Source organism: Neofelis nebulosa, chromosome 7 (assembly GCF_028018385.1).
Source record: "Neofelis nebulosa isolate mNeoNeb1 chromosome 7, mNeoNeb1.pri, whole genome shotgun sequence".
Classification (NCBI taxonomy): domain Eukaryota; kingdom Metazoa; phylum Chordata; class Mammalia; order Carnivora; family Felidae; genus Neofelis; species Neofelis nebulosa.
Genome location: NC_080788.1, coordinates 134,001,602 through 134,026,994, shown reverse-complemented (window position 1 = coordinate 134,026,994; position 25,393 = coordinate 134,001,602). Strand labels below are relative to the sequence as shown.

General features: G+C 46.2%; 1 protein-coding gene across 1 annotated transcript in view; it reads left to right on the top strand.

Moving 5' to 3' along the window:
* Positions 1 to 4,220: 4,220 nt before the first annotated feature.
* FOXN3 (forkhead box N3) overlaps positions 4,221 to 25,393 on the top strand; it is a 286,211-nt gene continuing 265,038 nt past the window's right edge. The window contains exon 1 of the mRNA XM_058739974.1: positions 4,221 to 4,354. The gene's annotated coding sequence lies outside the window, so the exon portion shown is untranslated. The remainder of the gene's footprint in view (positions 4,355 to 25,393) is intronic.

The following is a 25,393-nucleotide window of genomic DNA, read 5'->3' as shown; positions in this document are numbered from 1 at the left end:
CCATGACTCATGGACTTGAGTAGCTTTTGCAATACCTAGAACAGTACTGCAAGCTGTCATATTTCATTGAATCCTTAAGACCTCATAAAGATCTCCGTCATTAAACAATCTCCAGTGCTCATGTCCTCTGCTCACAGGGATATACTGAGGCTCCAGAGGCTGTGTCTGTCACAGCACCAAGCATCTGGACCAGTTCAGTGTCTTTCAGATGCGTCTAAACTTCTGGTTGTTTGCCATCATCTAAACACAGAAACCAAGTGAACGGCTGATTTCTTTTTTCATATTTATAGAATCACGAGATTTTACAGCCAGAAGGAACCTTAGGGAGCTGAACTCCTCATATTAACAGGGGAGAGAATTGTAAGTCTGAACTGTTAAGGGACTTCTCCAAAGCCACATGGTTGGTTAGTGACCCAGGCGTGTGGATCCAGCTGATAACCTCTCTACATGGTCCTCCTGTCTGCTGAGCCTTCTTGGCTGTGGCCTTGGGTTTCACTTAAGACATCACCAGTCAGCTCCGGCTTTCTGCCTTGTGTTGGGGTTGGCCGGCTTGCTCTACGTAAACGCCATCATTGAACAACAGTCCGGTTACCCACTCTTTGCTAAAGGCTGATATCATTGGAGTAGAATTAAAAACAAAAGTGGACTCGAGTTTAAATCAGGGGCCCTGGGAGCAGTGCTAACAATTCCTTAGCCATCGCCGCGCTGAGGACACAGCGGCAGCTGCTGAACTCGGTCGAGTTCAGACCCTTAAAAAGAGTGGAAAAAAGAAAGCACATACTTTCCAGTGCCTGGGCACCACAGAGCCGGGCCAGCTGGGCGCAGCACCGTGGCAAAAAGATCTCTTCAGTTTCAGAAATATGAGACCCTGCGCTTGCCACAGGGAGGGGCATGGAACGGGGCTGCAGCTATTGCTGATTGGCATTACGTCTCCGAGCTTACTTCTGCCTGCAGCCCTGTCGTCAGACCCCGCCCCTATGGGAAGAGCCCAGGAGTATCTAAAGAAAGAGCCAGGCCTCCAAGTTGACATAAGGAACAAGCTGTGTGAGTGAGTGAATGTGTGTGTGTGTGTGTGTGTGTGTGTGCGCGCGTGCGCACGCGCGTGTGTTTAAAGGCCTGTGTCTGAGGTCGACAGGCTTTTTCAGAGGCACTCTTGGCTTTCTGTGTAAACGTGTACTTCCTCTTGTCCAGAGTTAGCCTGTTAAGGGAATAAAGCGCAATTCAGGTTTCCAAGTTGGAAGCCTGATTAATCTCTCTGCCAGTTACATATGGAAATAAATTAGTAAATGGTCCATCTGGGACTAAACTACTGCAGAGATGATAAATTATCGCCATCGTATACGTCAGTGTTGCTGAAGACGGAGTTGTGCTCACCAGGAACTGCTGAAAGACAACTGGATGCTCTATTGTGGTCAGAGAAATAAAATTAAAAACAATTTTTGAGTAAAAAATTTACCTTGAGAGGTTTCTTGGGAGAATGGTTTCGTTGATGCCAAGTTTGTTCCTTAGGACTGCTATCCCTGCAGATATTTGAAAGGTGAGTCTCAAGGGCATAGGAAATATTTTATTTTTATATTTTCAAGGGCCAATACAACAAGTATGAGTTAGTACCCAGATGTCTCAATGAGCAGGATAACTCTGTGCCTTACAGTAGCATGGTGCTTTGTAATTGTCGTAGCAATTTCCTGTCTGTGTTTTTCTTTACATTTCAACGAAGGTGGGGCAAGTTCTTGTCTCTCGTTCTGGATCAGTGTAGAAGTGAGGTTTCAGGGACCGGGTCCCTTATGCACAATGACTCAGATGGCCAAATGGCAGAACCGGATAAGCAACCACATATCCCCGATTCTGAACCCCGCTTCGTTTCTATCAGTCTTGCACGACGTCAGAACGTTTCAGTGTCCCCTCATGCACCGAGCAGCGTCAGGCAATAAAGCAGTCTATTTATGTCAGTTTTCTAGAGGCAAAAGCCGTGCCTTCTTGATCATGAAAAGTCCTTTTTTTTTTTTCTAAGTGGAGATGTTGAAGGTTGGTTTAACATTTTTCTTACCTGTTTTAATTGGTTTAAATGGAAGTTATTATCATTGACATGTTAGTTGCAGATGTACAACGTAGTGATTTGAGATTCATGTACATTGTAAAATGGTCACCACAGTAGAAGTCTGGTTAGTACCCGTCACCTTACGTAGTTACAAAACTTTTCTTCTGATGAGAACCTTTAAGATCTATTCTCTCGGCAACTTTCAAATACGCAATATGGTATTATTAACTGTAGTCACCGTGCTGTGCATTACTTACACAGGTGACGTATTTATTTTATAACTAGAAGTCTGTACCTTTTGACCCCTTTACCCATTTCTTCCCTCTCCCCGTCCCTTGGCTGAATCTTTTTTTCCCACGATTAAAGGCACACCACTATCCGCATGAATTATTTTATCAAACTAAAACCACAGATGTCTTCAGGGGCCCTTTAGGTGTGGTAACATTTTGCCCCTCTGCAGAATGGCCCGAGGCTGCTGTGACCTCTAGCTTCTTGTGCCTCCTTTCAAATTTTCTTCTGTGTCTTCCTCCTGCGCAGGACTCTTCAGCGGTTAATCCTTAAAGCCGCTGAGGTGTGCACCCCTTTAAAAAGTGCAGTAGTAAAAAACAAAAGTACCGAAAAGCAAACCGGCTTTAGGAATCTCTAAGTCACCTGGTTTATCAGACATCAGTTTCTAACCAGAAGCAGCAGGTGCCACTTGGTGGTCTTCACACAAGAAAGAGAAGTCACAAGCCCCTAGCACTTACCTTTCGGTGCTTGGAAGCAACCTTGTCTCACCCAGACCGCCTTCAGGTTGCTCAGCCAGAGCTGGTGGCTCCAAGAACCTGGATGGCCCCGCACACTCTCTTGCCTCTGGGCCTTTGCTACAGCTTTGGCCTGTCCCCGCCTGTCAAAATCCTGTCCGGATCTCAGGGCCTGTGATTATTGTGATTGTCTCGACGCTTTCCCTTCCCTGCTCTCTCCACCCCAACCTGAAACGGATGTGTCCTCAGAAACCCTGCAGCTGTGTATTAGAGGAAATAACACTGTCTGTATTCGGGTTGCCTGCTACTCAGCTCGCCTCCCGGGTGGACGACGCGTTTCTGAAAGGCAGGGACTTCATCACGTTCGTTCTCTCTTTGCCTCTTCCGCCCTCCCCAATCCTTGGTTCAATGCTTTGCCTTTAATTGAAGCTTAATGTGCAGTATAGTAGGGTGATTTGACTTGACAACAACAGAAGGGGTGTCTTTGAATAGGTGGATCAGTAATAATCCTAGTTTTGTCAGGATTACTTGGAGGGCTAGTTAAAACGGATTGCTGGGCCCACACGTCCGAATATTCAGATTCAGTAGATCTTGGGTGGGGGCCAAGAATTTGTATTTCGAACAAACTCTCGGGTGATGATGCCACTGCTGATGTTCCAGGGACCATAGTTTGAGAATCACTGACCTGATGAATTTATTTCCTCACGTTCTCTACACTGAAGTGCACAGGATAAGCTCGTTCTTTTCGTGAGAGAGTCTATCCATTTGTCTTCTTTGAGGCGTAGGCTAAAAAAAAAATATCTTCCATCACAGATTATTATGCAATCTATCTCATGTACCAACTTTCCTATTTTTGCAAGATTATTGGTTAAATGTGGGCCAGTAGTTTGCAGCCCATCTAGTGAGTTTGAGCTTGATGGGATCTTTTCCTCCAGGAGTAGAGCCAGAGGAATTTTATTTTAAAGCAGCAGAAAAGAGCGTCATTGGCTTTGCAGCCTGTGTATTTGGTCCGCCCAGTGGATCAAGGCTGGTTCACATGCTGGAACGCTGGCCGGGAGTGGTGCTCTGATGTTTCTCCTTTATAGTGTATAGAGTGTTTATAGTATATAGACAAGTGTTTATAGTATGTAGACAGCTATAGTGAAGTAAAATGATCTTACGAATGTCACATGGCCGTTGTAGTAAAGTAAGATAATCTCATGATATCTGTGGCACGCATTTTCAAATTTCTGGGTCCCTCTGTGCCCCATGAGGCAGTTGTATGAATACTCTGTTGTGAAAGGCCCAGTGGTTCAATAACTTCCCAAGAAATAAGAGGTAACTGTTGCAATTGATTCCCTCCCCCCGCCCCAAGGGTTGCAGCTTTTAGAGTCAGGCCAGATGACAGCCATAGTTTTGAGCGGGTCCTCTCTCCTCCTCCGGTCTGATCCCGCCTTTCTTCTGCTCCTCTCTACCAATCACTAGAAGCATCATCTCCTAGAAGACCAGTGTTCTCGTGATTATGGAGGCCTCTCTGTCCTTCCTGTGACTGGAGCAATGCTGACCTCGGTGTCTTGGACCCATTCCGACTCAGGTAACCAGGCTCTGCCTCCATCCCCCCCCCCCCCACCTCCCCTCCCCCCCTTCAGGGAGATTGCACTGAATAAATGAAATACCAAAGCTATATTTAAATGCAAATGCCAAATTGATTGTTGCTTCATCAATTGGGATCCTCCCCCTCTTCCTCCCAATCTTCTCAATGATTAATTTATGCAGCTGATCAGACTGACAATGCGGTCAATCCAATTTAGGCATTAAGATAATGAAAACATTCAATCACATCTTTATTTAAAATTTTGGACTGTCACAGATACACAAAGCAACAGGAACACTGCTGGGCGTCTTCATACAGAAACTCGCTTCTGCCATAGTTCCTGTAAATCAGTCTCTTTCCCATAATACCATGTTTTACTTGAATTATATTAATCTTTCTAATGTATCTTTTGACTGAATATAGCAAGTATTGCGGAGTACCCGTCACGTGTTCTTGGGGCAGATGGGAATAAAATAGGAAAAAAGAAAAAATAGAAGGCATGGACCTCGCCTCCCAGAGTCACGGCTTAGCCAAAGATCCGCGACTCACTCGTAAGAAAATGGCAGATGGTGGTCCTCAGTTTAGGGCCAGTGCTGCGTACTAATTACTGGTTCCCTCTTTGGTTGAGGGAATTGAGAGACTTTGAGGATTGGGCTTGAAATAATTAGGGAAGAATTCACGGAAGAGGGAGGGCCTCCGGGGGGCTTGTTTTTGGCTGTGGCTCATCTGGCCAGGCTGAGGGAAGAGGAACAACATGGCACCTGGATGGGAGGGTGGGAGCGAGCCCCCTGTGACCTGGGCAGTGAGCGCCCTGGCTGCGTGGGCCAGACAGGGTTCAGAGGACACTGATCCAGCGTCCCAGCCAGAGCCAGCTTCCCCCTCTGAGCCTGGGTCCCCTAAGGTGTCCCTGGGGAAACTCCACTTGCCCTGTTGTGGAGGGGGCTTGGCTGGCAGCCGCCTTCAGGGACAGTGGTCATTGTTGCCTCACCCCCAGGCTTGGCTGCTACCTCGCTGGCCTTTTTTGCTTCTTTGGGCCTGCCCGCACGTGGCCTCTTCTTGTCTACCTGATGCTTTACTCTTCTCTTCCCCACCTGTTTCCCTCCCCTCCAAGCTCTGTATGGCAGCTGCGGCTTGACGAGGCCTGGGGATAAGCCAGAGGCCTCAGGAGGTCAGTACCTGCTGGTTTTGAAGGGTAGGAAGCCTAAGCCAAGAACACGAGTTTGCAGGTCAGTGTTGAGATTTCTGAAAGCCGGAATTCAGTGAAAGTCTCAAGGCTGAAGCTGGGGCCCCAGTCAGGGAGCCAAGTGTCCTGATTTGCTCTGGGATAGCTCGGCAAATGCTGCCCACACCTAGCTCTTTCCCCGGGCCGCTTTTGGATAAAGCAATGGTGGCTTTCGCTGGGTCTTAAAGGTGCTACTGACGTTGCCTGCCGAGACTCCTGCCCATCCTGTCGGGCCTGTCCTGGCCACGGTCCCCCCGCCTCAGGGTGATCCAGTGCTCCCGGATCCGAGGGGCTTGCTGACCCAGGAGCTCAGGCCTTCCCGAACATGGAGCCGTGGGTCCCCTGCCACCGGGAAGCAGAAGAGCTAGAATAACAGTCTGTGCTCTCCTCTCACTACAGTGATTGTGGGCCTTTGTCTTCTAAGCCTAATCCAAGGCTCAATCAAGGGGCCCGTCGGGCTCCTGGGCCAGGTGCGGTTTGCTGCTTGTTCATGTGTGGTGCACAGGTGGAGACTGGTTTCTAGAGGTTTTTTTCTCAATAATTATTTTTTAATGTTTATTTATTTTTGAGAGAGAGAGAGCCCGAGCGCTAGTGGGGGAGGGGCAGAGAGAGAGAGAGAGAGAGAGAGAGAGAGAGAGGGAGACCCAGAATCCGAAGCAGGCTCCAGGCTCCGAGCTGTCAGCACAGAGCCCGACGCGGGGCTCGAACTCACAGACCGTGAGATCATAACCTGAGCTGAAATTGGACGCTTCACCGACTGAACCACCCAGGCACCCCGGTTTCTGCATTTTTAAATGGTTGGAAAAAATTCAAAGAAGGATAATATTTTGTGCCGCATGAAAATTAAATGGAATTCAGATTTCAGTGTCCCTAGATAAAGTTGTACTGGGACGCAGTCTCATTCATTTTTGGATTATCTATGGCAGCTTTTGCGTAATGGCAAGAGTTGAATAGGTCCGTCAGAAATCGTAAATGTTGACTGACCCTTTGTGGAAAACAATTGTCATCCTAGCAAATCGCCTAAACCCTTGTGTGACACAAGTGTTTGAAAAATTTGAGGTGCAGAATATTTTGCACCATGAAGAAAAGAAGTTTGAGGGGTGAGTAGGATTTGCATAAGAGAGGCAAACTGCCCATATTCTGGATGGGGATTTTTCCATTCATCCATTTAACCTACAAGTAAATCTAGACGTGACCTTGAGGCTACTTCATGTCAGAAACTTACTTACCTATTAGCGCTGTCTTTGAAATGAGGCATCCAGGCTCCTTGGGGTAAACTGAATGTTGGAACGAATCAGCACCAAATAAAAACACACCCTGCGTTTTGGAACTTTCCCCCTTTTTACTTGGCGTGAACGATCGTATTTTAAACCAAATAAATATTTTGTTTTAAATCAAGTAAGCATTGAAGACTGAGCATGAGTAAGCCATGCCATTTAATCTTGGCAATATTTTCCCAGTCTGGTGGGGATTCTCTGGTATTGTTGAGTGGAAACTACTCCAGCTATCAGAGTTGGAGAAGTGGGTTCTTACTTCTATTAAGTAGCTGAGCCAAGGCTACTGGCTTTTTACCCTCGGGAGGGTAAACAGTATTCCCCAAATCTCAGGGTTAGCACAACAGAAGTTTATTTCTCACTCACTGGTTTGTGCCAGTGTGGCCGCCCTCCATCCAGTTATGAGGATCTGAGCCTTCTCCCTCCTGTGACACCTGCATTTCAACACGTGGCTTCCTGGTTGCTGCGGCATGTGAAAAAAAGAATTGAAAACACACACCCTTTCTTAAGTGCCTTAGACCAGAAGTGACCCAGACCAGTTTCACATCCACAGTCCATTGGCCAGAATTAGTAACATGACCCTCCCTTGTTGACGGGAGGCTGGGAAGTAAGTACAGAGGAGCATGAGATCTACTTGGGGTACCCTTGCCCTTGCCACACTGGCTCATCGTGGCAAATCCCATACTTTTTCTACGCTTTTCTTTCTTTGCTCATCATTAAAAGGTAATTCACCCAGCTCAACATTTTTTCACATAGTTTATGAGAGGCTCAGATACGATGTGCGAAAGAGCCTTGAATGGTAGGATGAGTTGTCAAATATGTAAGAGGTATTTGTTACCTGATTTCTTTATCAGGTACTGAGTGGTGATGGTGTGGAGTCAAGGTAATCGCGTCCGCCCCAGTAGGCCTGGGGCTGTGCAAGCCTTTGCCAGTCACCTAATGCAATTATCATGCAGCCTTCCCTTTCACACCCAGAAATATCCTAGTATAGACAGCCAATTATATGACCACCCCAGCTTGACCGCACTGGTCATCCTTCAAGATTAACGTCAGCTACTGTGTAGGTGCCTTTTCGGAGTCACGCTGTTCTAAGCTTTTTGCCTGTGCTGCCTCATTTCATCCTCGTAACAAACTTTGGAGGCAGGTACACGTAATCTCATTCTCGCTAAGGTAGCGGAGGCAGAAAGGTTTGGATGGAATCCAGGTCTGAACTGCTCTTAAGCACTCCACTGGACCGCCTGGCTCATCCTTCTCTAGGAGTGCCCTCCTTGACCGTGTGGGCCCCCTTCCTTGACACTGGCTTGGGACCTGCTCCCAGACCACACACTGGAAGAGAGCTAAGACCAGCAGCCCTCGATGAGAAGGTGAGGCACGGAATCGCTATGTGATTCTCCAGAGCCAGAAAGTAGCAGGACCCGTCGTCCCTTTCCATCCATTACCTTGGACATCCACAAGCCCGGCTTGTGTTAACACGGGGCGCTACATTTGACACAGGGAGAGAGGTTTTATTTTCAGATCTAGGGGGCGGGTGGAACTCTAGCCTGTGAAGACTTGCCGTGTGCAGTGCAGTTGACTCAAACAGGCTCCTTCCCAACACAAATAGCCAGGAGGAACTGAGCTCTGTTTTCAGGCAGTTTATTTACAAATGTGTATATTAAAAAAAAAAAAAAAAAAAAAGCCAAACCACAACCAAAGACTAGTCTGCTTGCAGAATAGTATCAAACAAAAACCCATTTATTCACGAGATGGTATTAATTTCCCTGGTTTCTGGCCTTACCAATCAGCGTTCAAAACTGAACCCATGGAATCAAAGCGAAGAGTCTCTGGAAAATGAACCCAGTGTGGCAGAATCATCTCTTGCATTGCTTGCTTCAAGACCACCCCCTCCCCCCGCCCCCAGAAAATGATACATGTGGTTTCTAAATGTACAAAGAAAACTAAAGGAATTCCATTATGAAAGAAAGATTAGATGGAAATTTCTAATCCTGTCTCATAAACAATATAGGAATAACTTTAAAATATTCTGCTTTAAGCATGCATTTAATTTGTGCTCTGGGAACCAAATAATGTTGCTAAGATAAAACATTCTAATAATGATTTATGTAAATTTATTTGTACAAAGTAATGGTGTAGTTGCCTATAGCAAATTGCTTGGAATATGAAATGACATTTATGAGGTCTTTTTTTCTTCTGAATTAATACAATGGAGAAAATGAGAGACTCCAGAAAGGAAAAAAGAAATTCTTGTTCAAAATGGAGTCTGATGCCTTGGGAAGCAGAGACAGCTGGACAGGTTACACGGTGTGAAAACAGTCAACAAACACAGTTCAGCATGTTTTCCATGATGATCCCATTATCTCAGCCAGTTTTTAAAGTCACACAAAGAGTGTGTGTGTTAGATTCTTAGAAGGCTAGAACCCTTTATTTTAGTGGCCATAAGCCCTGCAGACGCCAAAGTCCTTTCAGAACAGCCAACGACAGACAACTTGCTCTCATGGTGCCCTCATAGACAGGGTGCTTACGGCGTGGGATACAAAGAGGCCAGATGTAATTAAAAATTGGGCAATTCATCTCTGCTCCCAGTTACTTTAATACCAAGGGAAGTTATGCTTGAGTCACAAATGTTAATAAACAAAACAAAAAACCCTCCCAAGGACTGATTCATAGACCTACAAGGATTTTTCCTATTGGCTGCCCAGTTAGCACCTTTGATCATGGCTCTAGGTGTTTCCTGGAAACCTTTAATTAAATGGAAATACCCATATATGTAACAGAGAGTTTCTGGAGCTATGCTTTGGCCTTGTAAGTGCCCGCTCTAATTTGCCATAACCTGTATGATTTGGAAAAGGTATGATATTAGCACCTTAGTTTCAGAAGGCATTTATTTTTTTCCCCTAAAGCGTTTTTGCTATCTCCCTTGGTTATTGCAATCATTTTCGTGAGGTAGGTTGTAAGAGTTTGTGTTCCCTATATAGGGAAACTTAGAGCCACAGGAGTCACAAAGCAAGGTCACGAAGCGAGACATCACGAGGTGGGGAGGGAAACAGCTTCCACAGGAACCTGTGGGCCCCTTGTCATCAGAAGCTAAAGCAGATGGAACGGGTTTGTGAATTCTGGAGAACTTGATTTATTTAAAACAAATTTCAGAGTTTTGGTCCCTCATAAGCCATTTTTGAATTGCACCAACTCTCTTGAAAGAAATGGGTTAGTCTGGCTGGACGGAATGGCTTTGCAATCAGGGCGTTGGCTGTGGTGTGGCCAAGGCCTGGGGGCTGAGTGTTAGAGCTTCTGAGAGAGGGGGTGGAAAGCTTGAACAGGACTTTCAGACAGAGTGAAAGGATCACTGGCTACAAGGAAAGGAGGGCATGGCCCGGGTTTTTAGCAGCACGAGTTAAAGTGCATGTACCATAAGAGCCGTGGCTCATGGCAGGGTTGGTTTTAGTGACGTGGCCCAAGATTCCCAGGGGGACGCAGTGGATGTTAGGGCCACACTTCCAGAGTCCAGCTTTCCTCTTCCTAGCTGAATGACTTCAGGTGTGACTTTTGAGCTGTAGATTCCTAGAAAATAATGTTAAGGTGTCTGAGCCTCCATTTCCCCATCTGTAAAATGGGAAGAGTGATATTTACCTGGTAGAGATGACATGGGAATGGAATAAAATAATTCTTATAAAATACTGGGCACGGTGCTTGGCAGGTAGTAAACACTCATTTTATGGTAGCTCTTAAAATGATTGCAACGGTTATTCCTTGAGAAGGGATGGTCCTGACTGATAATTGGAAACAAGATTAAAATCTATCTTTTATTTAAATGAGAATTAACCGAAAAGATTTCTAAGTCAGTTGTTTCTGTGTTCCGCAAGATAATAAGGTAAATAGGGGCGTTCGTTCATTTGTCCATTCAGCGAACAGCTCTTGATGTCAAAGGCCCTTTGCAAACTGTTTTCGAGGGATGGAGAGGCCAGATAGAGAGTTCTGGTCTCAAGGGATAAGGGAGATATTTTTTTTTTTTTAAACATGGGCACCGTGCAGGCCACATTAGTCTAGATGGTCTTTGTCTTCTAAGAATTCAGAAATTAAGCTGGCCTCAATCTTTAGCTGTTGCTGAAAGCCTTGGTTCTGGTCCAGACTCTACAAGTTGGTTTCCTTTAGAATAGTCATCTTGGCTGGCCATAGAGTAGGTTTATGTCAAGATAAATGGATAGAAAGTCTTTGGTCATTTGCTCTTCTGTTGCTGCTGCCTGTAAAAGAAGCCATTCACATTCTTTGCACATGTGTTCTCGGCCGTTGTAGGTCAGGCCCCTGGGCTGAAAGTGTGAATACACCCTTTTGTTAGAATTCATTTCCATTAGAAGCATATATACTACTTTCTTATCAGGGGTTGAAATGAATCCAGTGTAAAATGTGTTGACTTTTTTTGAGATGACTCTGTAGTTCTATCACCTTAGAAAAGGTGTTTCACAGAAATTCTCTCAAGGAAGATAAGGAAATGTGAAACATTCTCAAGCAAAATGAGAAAATAAGTAATAATTCTCAGATCTGGGGCCCAGTCGGGTCTATTTCAGTGGTTCCTGGACACCGAGGGGCCTCCCGCGTAGAAGGCAGGCAGAGGGGATGCTTGGGCACGGAGTCCGGTGGTGGGTGTGGGTGCGGGGGGCAGACAGATATGCATAAATAAGCATTCAAAGATGAACTCTTCCCTGGGTCCAAGGCAAAGAGAAAAATAAGCTCAAGACAGTGAGTTCAGTCTCCTTACTTGGCAAAATAAAAAGTTGGCAACCTACGCTCGTCCCCAAAACTATTTTTGAAATCTTATTGTGGTGCAAAATCACGATCTGGGAACCTCCCTGACTTGAGTTCTTTTGCTTCTCTTTGGTGCTATTCTCACCTCCCTCTCTACCTTCCTCACTGGCTCCCACTACTGTTTACTGGAGGTCCCCGCCTGTGGCTTAGCCTCCTTATTAGAAAGGAGATTAGCAAGTGTTAGACACATACCAGCGGTTAAGACGTTCTTCATGATTGAAGGAGGAGGAAAAAAAAAAAAAAAAAGCATTTGAAAAGATGAGTAGGCATCTATCCATAGCACTCTGGATTGAGAATGCACGTCACACACGTATCTCCTGCTGGAAATCTGGCAGACCCCGTCCCGGCCAAGGCAGAGGGGGAGCCGTTACTCCCCAGGGAACGTGCTGTATTGTACTAGCTGTTTCCCGACAGTGGATACATTTATGTGTCCGCGTTTGTTTTACTCTCCCTCTGGTGTGTGTGTGTATGGAACTCCCCAAACGATAATTGGGCGTTAAGAGGGGATTGAGTCGTCTGGGCCCAAACTCTTAACTTCGCTTAAAGCTCGGGCCTCTGTCGATGGTGGTAGCAACATAGCACAAGGCAGAGCTTTTTGAGTTTGCTAAGATAGAATTAGCCTCAAAGGAATAATTGGAACTCGGAGCGGGGGCATCCACCATGGAGTCAGGAGACAAAGAGCTGTTTTTGAAGTTGACACCCCTGGAAAGAGAATGGCATCCAAACTGGCCTTGTTAATATAAAATAACAGGTCATCATGAAGGAGGGAAGGGACTTTGTAAAGGACAGAACGGCATCCCCAGGCCCAAGCCAATGGCCTCTTAGCAGGTAGACTTTTTTTTTTTTAATTTTTTTTTTACATTTATTTATTTTTGGGACAGAGAGAGACAGAGCATGAACAGGGGAGGGGCAGAGAGAGAGGGAGACACAGAATCGGAAGCAGGCTCCAGGCTCTGAGCCATCAGCCCAGAGCCCGACACGGGGCTCGAACTCACGGACCGCGAGATCGTGACCTGAGCTGAAGTCGGACGCTCAACCGACTGAGCCACCCAGGCGCCCCAGCAGGTAGACTTTTAACACCTGGCACTCCAGATCCTAGGAGAAGGTACGTTGGTGACTTGAACGTATCTGACAGCAGGTGGGGAAACCCACTCCCGAGCGTTACTTTATTCCTGCCAGAAGCTGGGGGGACCTCACTGCTTTCCTTGACCGTGTTTCCCTGAATACCAGAGGATATCATTCCCTCACGTATAATACATAGTCTCCTGGTGAACAAAAAAGAAGCAGGTGATTGGTTGTAGTAGCTACTGGAAGGTCCAAATTACTCCCCGGTTAGAGTTTAATAGACTTTACCTGTGATTAGTTTGGTCTGGTGAATGGACACCTTCTCTCCTGAATCAGCCTTGGGTGAACTGGCGGAGCACTGGGCAACACTAAGCACTGTTCAAGGACTGTATGATTTCTAGAGTGTTCCATCAGGGGCCACTCAGGTAAAGAAGTGACCTGCTCTTTTGCAGGTGTGGGGCTGTGTGGCAGGTAGTTATGTGCTTGATGAAGGCTTCTAAGTAGTGACGGTCCTATCTTTATCGTGGCTTTCAACTCTACCCCTCCCGTGATTGTAACTGAAATATTACGGTTACAAGAATCTATTATTGTGTCTACATGGGCGTATTCATGTAATGCATGTGTATACGTAAGTATACGCGTCTGTATACGTGTGTGTGTATATAAGTAAATTATGTCATTTGATTCTGGGACACTTTATAGGCTTCATCGTTTTCTGAAGGTGTGGAAATATCTAAATGACCGCCACTGTAACTGGTTCCACTTCTATATCATTCAGTCTCTACTTCTTGTTTTTTAGCTCTTCTATCTGGGACGTGTAAGCAGCCCCTGGATATATAGGTGCTTAACTGAACAAAAATGCCAACAAGCTGCTATTTATTTTCTTAAACAGCTTGAGCAGAGATATTTGGTCCGATTGCCAAAAATTGTTAGCTTATCACTGAACTGTCCTGATGAGTCTTATTATTCAATTTGCATTGCTTACAATAGTAATTATTACTACATAAAAGAGCATGATGCTTTTATTTTTTTGTATAGTTCCTTCATTAATAATTTAATGACTGTTGCGTCCAGGTGGTTCTGTGACACACTCATCAAAGTACTTAGAGACTGGCCCTGGGCACCTTGGGAAATCAGAATTTAGGTATAAATTGTAAGGCTGGGGGTGAAGATACAGGTGACCGACAGGTCCTTTGGTCCCGACAACCAACTGTTTGGCTGTACATTTCCCTCATATTTATTTCCAAGCATTTCACTGATTCACCAGCAATGGGTCTCATCTAGCTATTTTAACAACCTAAGAAATAAGATCACGATATAGTTATTTTGCTCACTAAAATGGCTAGGTCGGTACTGATTTATAAGTGAAAAGGTATTGATGTTAAAACAATATATTGACCCAAAATGACTGAATTGGTGGCTTCGCATAAATAGAATCTGTGTCTATGGGGTCTGTTCTTTAGAAACAGGAAGATTTTGGGGCGCCCGGGTGGCTCATTCGGTTAAGCGTCCCACTTCGGCTCAGGTCGTGATCTCACGGTGCACGGGTTCGAGCCCCGCGTCGGGCTCTATGCTGACAGCTCAGAGCCTGGAGCTGGCTTCAGATTCTGTGTCTCCCTCTCTCTCTCTCTCTCTCTCCCTCTGCCCCTCCCCTACTCACACTCTATGTGTTTCTCTCAAAAATAAAGAAACATTAAAAAATTAAAATAAAAGGGGCGCCTGGGTGGCTCAGTCGGTTAAGCGGCCAACTTCGGCTCGGGTCACGATCTCGCGGTCCGTGAGTTCGAGCCCCACGTCGGGCTCTGTGCTGACAGCCCAGAGCTGGAGCCTGTTTCGGATTCTGTGTCTCCCTCTCTCTGACCCTCCCCCATTCATGCTCTGTTTTTCTCTGTCTCAAAAATAAAATAAATGTTAAAAAAAATAAAATAAAATAAAATAATTAAAATAAAAAAAAAGAAACAGGAAGATTTTATGGTCACAGCTTAGCCGACGTTCCTAGACGCTCCCGTGCCTGTGCAAGACATATGTTTTGATACATCTTGTGATAGAAAAACTTAGTTTGTGTATTTTTTGGTATAGGACAGTACTCCAAATTTTGTCCTTATCCATGTTTTATATATTAAATAAAATGATGGATTGAAATATGCCTTTGGAGGCATGAGAACCTGACTTTGGTGGGCATCAACCCATCGTGATGTTCAAGGAGCTGCATTTCAAAACTCTGGCTTCCACAGGGAAAATAAAGTCAACGAAGGAGTTCCCATTTGGCCAGCCCAGCCTGACGTCTCAGGGGATGAATGCATGTGTCGACCAAGAGTATCATGGAGGAAATTTTTCATGTCAGAAATTGGAGTTTATGAAAATGATTGTCTTTTTCCTCCCGTAATGGATGATGCATTTGGAGCAGGTTTTGTTTTGTTGTTCTTGTTTTGTTTTTTTAATTTTCAATTTTAATTCCAGTTAGTTAACTTAGAGTGTTCTATTTGGAGCAGGTTTTAATGTTGCACTCGAGAACCTATTTGCTGGGACTCCGGAAAGGAATTGGGGGGTTGTTTGAGAGCTCAGTTATACAATTTACCTTTCAAATAGGAATTTGATTTCTTGTAATTAAAAATTGTGTCTAGGTCCCTAACAAACAACCGAGTTCTTAAGAAGTACTGGGAACTCTATGGCTGTACGATCTGTTTTAATACAATTAAACACTTTGACAGTCATTTACCAGTTTAGAAGAAGGCCATGTTCTGGTGGCTAAGTGGTATATAGATATGTCACAGTGAAAGCTAGGTTATGGGGTAACAGACAGCCCCCCAACTCAGGGGCATAAAACAATGAAGGTTTATTTCTTGCTCACTCTGTGCATCTACGAAGGCTAGCTGGGGACCCTGTACTGTGTCATCCTTGTTTTTATCAGATAGAGGCCGATGGAGCATTCCCCATTACGGTGGCTGAGGGAAAGGAGAAAATGGCGAAGCACGTGCTGGCCCTTCCAGCTGTCCAGGAGTGACACATGTCACTTCTACTCACATTGTATTGGCCAAAACTAGTCACATGGCCACACCCGACCGTGTACTTGAAGGAGGGAGCTGAAATATTTATAGCAGCTCTGTTAGCTCTATGATGTCTATAGTGTGTACCTTCCATATTCTAAATGTTTCCTTATTTTCGTGAGAGAAAGTATGCATGTGTGTGGCAGAGGGAGGGGCAGAGAGAGGAGGGGAGAATCCCACGCAGTCTCCATGCTCGGCACAGAGCCTGACGTGGGGCTCTGTGCCACCAACCGTGAGATCACGACCTGAGCCGAAATCAAGAGTCGGACGCTTAACCGACCGAGCCACCCAGGTGCCTTTGCACCTTCAGTATTCTAGATGGAACTCTAGCAACCTAGCTCAATGGAAGCAAGGGAGTAGAATTTATGAGAGAATTCCTTACATCCTTCAGAAAAATGGACTAGTCACCTGAAGTGGGACTGGTTTATTTTTTTCAGCACCGCCGTCCTTTCCAGGGACTGAACGAAGGGGGGTGACTCGGGCTCTAGCTGCCCCCCCGTCCCCACCAGCACTCTATCTCACACAGACATAAGCCACTGTGTGTGTTATACAGATGCAGCATCACGTGAAGTTCCACAGCCCTTCCCTTCCTGGCCAAGCAGTGCTGCCTCTAAGCTCCTCCTACACAGACATTCCAGAGTGGCCACAATCCCTCTGTTTTCCCTTGTTGGCTGTTCACCGTGGACTGCCCTAGCGTTGGACGTCACCCTTTATATTTCATTTTCCTAAGTGGGCATCTGAAGGTTTCTTCTTACAAAGACAGAGCCCGTGGTGGGGCATTGGTCTGTGCGTACAGCTGCCCGGAGGGAAGTTGTTCCTCACGCACCGGGCTCGGGGGCTCCTGTTGTCCTTGCCTCTGTCCTGTGCCTCCTGTTAGTCTCCACCAGGCCGCTCCAGGGCGCTTGCTGGAAGTCTCCCTGCCTGGAACAGAGCGCTGGGGTCTGGGCTTGGGTTGTTGGTGCAACGACTTCCATCATGGCCTTGGTGAAGCTGTTCAAGACCTTGAGAAGAATATATATATGCACCTGAGAGAGACTCCCTTAGCCAGCAAATTTCAGCTATCTGGAATATAACCAGGAGTTAGGGAAAAAAAAGTCTCAGAGGACAAAAGAGCCGTCTCCAAATCCAAGCATTAAACTTTAAGTAGATCTTTACTGGTTTTGTGCTCTTAATGTAACCACACTCCTAATTAACTTGGCTTTCTGATTCTCTTTACTTTTCTAGATGAGAGGTTGAATAATTTGCCTAAACTCTCCAAGCTGCGAGTGGTAGAACAGGTTCTTATGATTCTAGACTTAGGAGGATAATCGGTGTTTAGGACGGTGGCAGAAAGACAAGGAAAAGGGTGGAACTGTCTTTAACTCTTTTGTTTAGAAATTAGGAGCGCCTGGGTGGCTCAGTTGGTTGAGCATCTGACTTCACCTCAGGTCATGATCTCCCTCTGTGGGTTTGAGCCCCGCGCGTCGTCTGTGCTGACAGCTCGGAGCCTGGAGCCCGCTTCGGATTCTGTGTCTCCCTCTCTCTCTACCCCTCCCCTGCTCACGCTCTGTCTCTCAAAGATAAATGTTAAATTAAAAAAAAAAAAAGAGAGAGAAGAAAGGAGTAGAAAAATATATAGTAATTGCAGCATGATTCCCTTCAACATGGCCACTTTTATTTCTTAGTTCTAGCGTGTAATGAGGATGGGTTGGCTGAGAAATCCCAGCAGGTGGAACTGTGCTTCCTGATTGTGCCAAACCAATGTGAAGTTACTAGAGTTCTCTTCGCCGAACAGCTAGTTTAGCTGGTGTATAAATAGATGCTTGTAAAACACTTTCTGTAGCGTCAAGATGAATGAAGCCTTGAGTCGGTCTGTGTCACGATGAAGAGCCCGGTCCTGGGGCACTTGGATAGGGGACGCAGGGCTTCCGGAATATCTGGGCACGGGGATAGACCCCTCCCACACCACTGAGGATGGCCACCTCAGGAAAGAAAGTCCCCTGGAGGAAGCGAATGGCGACCAGCTCATTGACCTTCTCCCGCGTCCTTCATCTGTGTTGGGCCTCACGGTTTTCAAAGTACTGTCACGCACGCGATGTCCTTGGCTCACGCCAATCCTGCGTGTCAGGCAAAGCAGACATCGGTGTCATTTCCATCATCCAGGTGAGGACAGCCAGGCTTAGAGGGAGGTGCTCGTGGTCACAGTGCCCGGGAGAAGCGGCACCCGAGCGCTTCTCTATGTCGCGCACTCGGTGACCTCCCGCCACCCTGAATACCTGTGCTGTTCATGCCTGGGGAGGGCACCAGAGGGTAATGGAAGGAGATCCTTGCCCTCCTGCAGAGAGCTTTCTTGCCCAGTTGCAAAAGGCCAGTTTCGTAGAGAAGGAGAAAAAGGAATGTGAATGTCCAGTCACGGCTGCGTGAACCACTTGGCTCTCAGACAGAAGCAACACTTGAGATGACACGAACAGGAGAAAAAACACCTTGGAACCTCAGGCAGTTGGTGGACAAGGTTTTTGTTATCTGCTAGACACAGTCAGCGACCTCGCAGCTGAAGGAAACCACAGTCCTGCTTCCTGGGTCAAAGATGAGGCTATGACGTCCCTGTCAGGCCAGGGAAACACATGCTTGGACTGCTGGTCCCCAGGGGGCCCTCACCCTAACCCTGGCAGCGTGGAGCCCCGCCTGCCTGCTCAGCCCTGGTGTGCCCGGACAGGGCAGAGGAAGGAGTTGGCCACAGGTCATCGGATGCTCTTCCCGGTGCTGGGGGTCGGGGCACCCTCAGATGGGCCATCCCGAGATCTGGTTCAAGCTCGTCTCTATAACTGGTCAGGTGCGACTTTAAGCCAGTTAGAGGACCACTAGGTCTCTGGTTTTCTCACCTGTAAGTTAAAGAGTTCTTGACTTCACTCATTATTTAAAGAGTTTCAAATCAAACCAGCAAGGAGATACCGCTTGTGATTTGTCTGATTGGCGAATATTTAAATATTTCGGAATATCCAGTTCAGAGAGGGGTTGGGAAACAGACAGTTTTCATGGCAGGGAACCCAGGTGGTGCATTTGACGACATCTGTCAAAAGTTATATGTACATACTCAGCAAGTTCAGCCTTACAAATGGATCCTGTGGATTTACTCACCGCGATCATCAAAAACGAGCGAGTGAGGGTATCTTAATATTGTTCATAATAACAATAGCAGCAAATTGGAAACAGCCTCAGTACCCATCACCAGAGTTTGTAGCCTTGGCACGCTGGTGAGCATTCCACTTATAAAATAAATAAGTCATGGGGTTGTAATGTACATCAAAGGGAATATAGTCAGTAATATTGTAACAACTTTGTGTGGTGACAGATGATAGCTAGACTTAATTGTGAGCATCATTTAATAGTGTATAGAAATTTCAAATCACTCTGATGTATACCTGAAACTAAAAGGCCATCGCTTGTCAATTAGACTTAAATAAAAAAAAGATAAACGGGAAGAGTTGGAAAGGGTACAAAGATATAATGGTACCAAGTAATAATAATACATATTTTTTGAGTGTCATCCCCATTCTAAGAAGTTTACGTGTATTAACTCCCCTATCCCCATTTTACAGACGAAACAGCTAAGGCACAGTGAGGTTTAAGTTCAAGATTATTTAACTAGAAAGTAGCATGGTGATGGGAGTGAAAGGCAACTCTGGCTTCAAAACTTTGTTCGTTGCCTTCTTTCTTAGTTGGTTTGGACAGCTGTAGCAAAATACCCAAGACTGGATGGCTGATAGACAACAGAAATGCCTTTCTCACAGTTGCGGAGGCTAGATGTCTGAGATCAAGTGCCAGCATGCTCCAGGGGGGGTACCTGCTTCTGGGTCTCAGCCTTCTTGCTGTGCCCTCACATGGTCGAAGGGGCTAGTGAGCTTTGTGAGGTCTCTTTTTGAAAGCACTTAATCCCATTCATGGGGACTCCACCCCTCATAACCTAATTACCCCCCAATACGCCGCCCCCTCCCCCCCCCCCCCACACTTAACACTACCACATTAAGGGTTAGGATTTCAACATATGAATTTGGGGCAGGGGACACAAACATTCAGACCATAGCACCTTCTTAAGTGAAAAAAAAGCAAGTTGCGGGAAAGTGAGGTCCTATTTATATAAAAAAAATGAAGTTGTATATATGTGTATAGATATGTGCATGAATATATATGCTCATGTTTTTGTAATTACTTTTAGCAGGATACACAAGAAGAAAGGAGGGAGGCCTGAGGGTTCAGGTAGGAGGGAAGGCAACTTTTTATACATTCCTGCACTATTTTGTCTTAAAAAAAGGGTTCATGTATGATTTTTATTTTTCAATGTTTATATACAAGCTAATCTGTTTAGGTGATGGACCTAGGGGTTATGTACATTTTCTTTAAATTTTTCTATACTTAAAATTATCTAGTTAATATTGTATTTTTAAAGTTTTTTTAATTAAAAAAAATTTTTTTAAACATTTATTATTGAGAGACAGAGAGAGACAGAGCATGAGCAGGGGAGGGGCCAAGAGATGGGGAGACACAGAATCCAAAGCAGACTCCAGGCTCTGAGCTGTCAGCACAGAGCCCGACGTGGGGCTCGAGCTCACAAACCGCGAGATCATGACCTGAGCCGAAGTCGGACGCTCAACCGACGGAGTCACCAGGCGCCCCAAATGTTGTATTTTTAAATGAAAAGATTGGACATAACCCTCACTGAGAGCCCCTTCCAGATCAGAAATGTCCTGATTGTATTTGTTGAGCGTGAACCCGCCCGTGCTTCTTATGTAGCATGGAATGGACCCATGTTCCCTGCCCACAAGTCACTTAGCATTGAATCAGGTCGTGGTGGACAGTGATATATACACCTGACGCAGGTAAACCTCCAGGATCCCACCATTCTCTGCCAGAGACTGGCTTGTTGTGCTGGGCCGCTGCTCATTTTCTTTCTCAGCAGAGCGTTGTCCCTGAGTCCAAGGTGAGGAGAGCCACTTAGAGAAGGGGCCTGTGATATGTAGCTGTCTGTGCTCGGGAGCTCAGAAGAGCCTCCAGCCTGGACTAGATCCTTCTGACTTCACGACTGTCACCACCATGGGCGACACTCATTTTGTACCAGGCACTGTGATGCTGATCTCTTTAGGTGCAAGCACCGTGGTTGCTGTTTCTCTCCCCATTCTAGAAATGAAGGTTCAGATGTGGCCCCTTGCCTCTGCCTTAGTTTTTAAAGTGGTGGGAGTAGTGTACGTCCCTCCCACCCCCGTGCCGTATGCCCCAGGGGATCAGCATGGTGACCGGAGCAATAATTGAACTGAGAAAACCCCCAAGAGAACGGAAGGACGCAAAGAGAGTGGTCGAGATCCTTGCTCGGTTCTCCCAAGCCCCATGTAATTTTGTCTCTCAGATGGAAAGTTTGCTTTAATGGGGGGGGGGGCACTTGTGTCCTGCAGTGCCCCATGACGGTCTGTTCGTTCCTGCATTGCAACACTTACCACGCGGCGTAGCAAGTGCTGTTGTGGTTCGTGTCCTTCACGAGGCTGTGGGTGTGCTGAGCAAGGTCCTCATTCATCTCACTGATCCGTGAATCCTTTACTTAGAACTCCAGAATGTGCCCAGCATGGATAGAGTTAACGCTTATGGGCAAAACAGTAGTCTGAGCAGTCAGGAGGCACTAGAGGCCAGGTGGCACCAAAACATATCCCCGACACTTGCTTTCAGTTGGAAGAGATGAGAAACAAAAAAAAGGAGAAATAAAGGGAGTTTCCTCTTGGTTTGGCAAAGTTGTATTTGGCAGCAAAATGGCTGCCCCTCAGGACACCGAGTGTATTGTTTACTCCTGTCTCAGTCTGCTTTCGGCGGAGGCACTTGTATGCCTCAGTGAACGGAGTCGTGATTTGGGAGGGGCAGACGTGCAAGGAAACGAGGTGAAAAGGAGGAAAAATAAGTGGAAGTGATGGACTAGAGGCACAGGGAGCCAGCGGACGCTGGGGCACCAGGGCGGCTTCTGGATTTGCTTGCTGACTTCTCCCTGCCCACACGCTCAGTGATGTTCACACTGTACTCATTTGGGGGCAGCTGGTGGAAACTCATTTTTGCATGTGTGTGCATAATTTATAGAAACAAATAAAGCTAATGAAATGGGGACTACTCCAGTATTCTACCTCAATAATCAGTCTGTTAGAAAAAAAAAAAGGAAGAAAGAAAGAAACACTGTTCGTGAAAACCTAAACTTGGAAATAAGCATTAAAAAAATTTTTTTTAATGTTTATTTATTTTTGAGAGAGAGAGAGAGAGAGAGAGAGTGCACGAGCGGGGGAAGGGCAGAGAGAGAGGGAGACACGGAATCCGAAGCAGGCTCCGGGCTCCGAGCTGTCAGCACAGAGCCCGACGTGGGGCTCGAACTCACAAACAGCGAGATCATGACCTGAGCCGAAGTTGGACGCTTACTTGACTGAGCCATGCTTCAATAAGCATTTAAGAGTAATTTTAAGTAATTGAAGAGTAAATTTAAGAGTAATTTTATGATATAATCCAGGAATCCAGAATGGCGTCCTAAGTCTATCACGTGTAGACAGCTCCAGAGTTGAGGTGTAAGTGAAAAATCCCGAGTGTCTTCCACTTTAGTCAATAGCACCAACAAATCTTCATCTACTGGAGAGAACAGAATATGACCAACAGCTAATGTTGGAAGGGCAGAGCACTTCCTATTCTCCTCAACGCCAAATCTCTGAGTTTCAGGGGGACCCTTCTGCATGTGGTCAATGGTATAAAACACGCCTTGTGTGACCATCTCGAGAACTTCCTGCCAGATATCACGGAAGAGTTAAGCAAGAGGGTGGATCCCACTTCGTGAGCTAATGTTAAGGAAGGTTTCTCAGCAAAGGTTTCTGAGGAGAAATCACTCGGAAGTTTTCCAGGTGTTGCCGGAAAGGTGGCAGACCCAATGGCCATGTGTACATGGCACCAAGATTGCTTTTTCGTGGGCCGTGAGGATGAGCGCTCTCGGCCATCATTCTGGGGAGGGCTGTGGGCAAGAAGAACAGGAACTTGGGCCGCCTCTAAAGTCCAAGTTAGCATAGAACCTTCCCCGGTCTGGGAACGAGGCAGGCCTTGGCAAATAGGAATAAGATAGAGGCACCTGGCAGCTTCTCCCATACACGATACTTTCTTATTCTTTGGTGCCTCGTATCCATTCAGCTGATGGAATCTGGAGAAGGCAGACATCTCTTCCATCGGCATTACACAATGCAGGGGACAGTGGGCTGGTAGACCTTCACCCCCGCATGTCTCCGATACCTCCGGCTTTGGTCCGCAGCCAGGCTATCAGGGGACCCCCAGCTTCTCATGGCCCTGAAGCAACGCTGCAGTGTCGGGGCCCCAGTGGCCGAGGCTGGAATGAAGAGGCCCCAGGAGCCAGATGCCTCTGTGGAGGAAAGGCTTTTCTGATATCCACTCTCTGTTCTAGAAGAACCGAGGGCTATGGGAATAACTTGAATGCAGAACATTTGGCTAAGGAAGACCTGTTATGGGGCAATCACTGGTCACTTCAAAACCATCCAACCTGTAGTCTGGAATAAGGGGTGGGGTACACATTTTTGGATTTAAACTTCCGCTCCTCAAATTTCCCAATAATTTGCCAGCTGTCTTCTTCAGCAATCCTGGCCCAGCTAGGTGGTAGGCATGACAGAAGACAGAAATTATGTAGAAATGTGTCCCTCATGAAATGGTTTTTGATAGCATTAGCCAGGTTCCTTAACATCTCAGCCTGATGCGTTGGGCCTTGAATGATTTCTACAAAATCCTTTCTCATGATTGGGAGAGCTCACCAGAGTCGCTCTTCCCACAATGGAGGCGTTTGCCCCAAAGGGGCAAGGATTCCTTCTTCTCCCTACTCAATTTCAAATAGGCTTCTGGCCCTTCTTGCAGCCAGCAAGAACTCAGAAATACCAAGGCACAGCCTCTAAGCTGCCTACTCTGTCCTTTCAGGAAACATTCATTAAGGAAAAAATTCAGTGTTTACAAATCTTATTTTACTAGGCAGAAGGCTGATCACCTAGAGCAGACGGTCATGTGAGCGGGTCCTGACTCTCTTGTTCATTACCATGACTCTAGCCCTTCTCATGACAGGTCACCAGCTTCCTGAGCGGGCAGATATGGGCCTGATGCCACTAAGGCTTTCTTTTCGTGCTGGCTTCCGAGCTCCGAATGCCCTTTCTTCCCCTTCCCTCGTTTGACCTCTCTTTAAATCCCTTCCATCTTTCCATGTCTGTCCGGATAGTTGCCCACTGGACACATTTTCTGATCACACCCCTTCTAGTGGAATCTGCTTCTTTCTGGGTCCTGCTCCAGACATCACGTTGTCTATTTCAAGTAATATCCTACAAATAATAAAGTGCTGTATTTGTCAAGGACTTGCTTTTTATTATCATTTTTTGTTTTTAATTAGAAAGCCTTAAAGGCTAAGAAGATCACTCTCGGCTTTGGTTTCTGATATACTCTCTTTCTTAATTCATTAACATGTTCACTATTCATTAAAAAAATATTCCTTAAGTGTCATGGGCCAGGATCTGCCCTGGTCCTGGGGAAGCAGTGGCAAACTTCCCACTGTGGCCCCTGTTCTTGGGGCGGCTGCATTCTGGGGGAGGAAGACAGACAACAAACAGACGAGATTTCTGATAACAGTCCTCCAGGTGCTGAAGGAAGTAAAATGAACTCTGAGCAGGTGCCGTGGTTGCTGCTGGTTTGGGAAGGCATCTCAGAAGGGAGGACGTTTTCAGGGGAGGCCTGAGAAAGAGAAGGGACAGGGAAAGAAGGGTGAGGATCATCCCTAACCTGGGAGTCATCACCTCTTGCCTCGGCCGCTCTTTTGGTGCCTGGGACATCTTGCCTTTTTGTCTTGTATATCTTTTGTGTTATTATTTTTAAATAATCACAGATTTAGGAGTTGAAAAAAAAAAAGTATAGAGAAAATCCTCTAGCTTCCCACGTGATAACATCTTCCAAAACTGTAGTATCTCATTAAAACCAGGAAATTGACACTGTTACACGACTATTAAGTAGACTGCACACCTCATTTAGAAGACTTGGCCAGTTTTTATATGTATTCATTGCCTGTAAAAGACTTGCCTCTGTGTGTGTGTTGTGTTTCTAAAGAGCCCATTTATTCATCTCTCTCCCTCTTTTTTAAGTTTATTTTTGAGAGAGAGAGTGAGAGCGTGACTGGCAGTGAGGGAGAGAGAACCCAAAGCAGGCTCCAAACTGTCAGCACAGAGCCCGATGTGGGATTTGAACCCACACACCGTGAGATGGCGGCCTGAGCTGAAGTGAGAGGCGCAGCCAACTGAGTCACCCAGAAGCTTCTTTTCATCTCTTTTGGACCTAGTGTGCTAACTTTGCTTCAGGAATGTCATTTCTTCCACAAACATTCATCGAACACCTACTATGCGTCCGTCCGTGTTGGGTATTGGGGAGATGAGGACGATTGACACCGTGGCAAGGAGGGGGTGTTGAGGCAGCAGCTTGGTGATGGTCAAGGAAAGCTGTCCAGAAGAGGCGTTGTTAGAGCTGGCCTGGCTGGAAGGTCTGGATGTGAGAAAGGATGGTCCATCCTGGAAATGCCAGAAGCAAGAAGGGAGCGAGGTGAGCCAGGATAGGT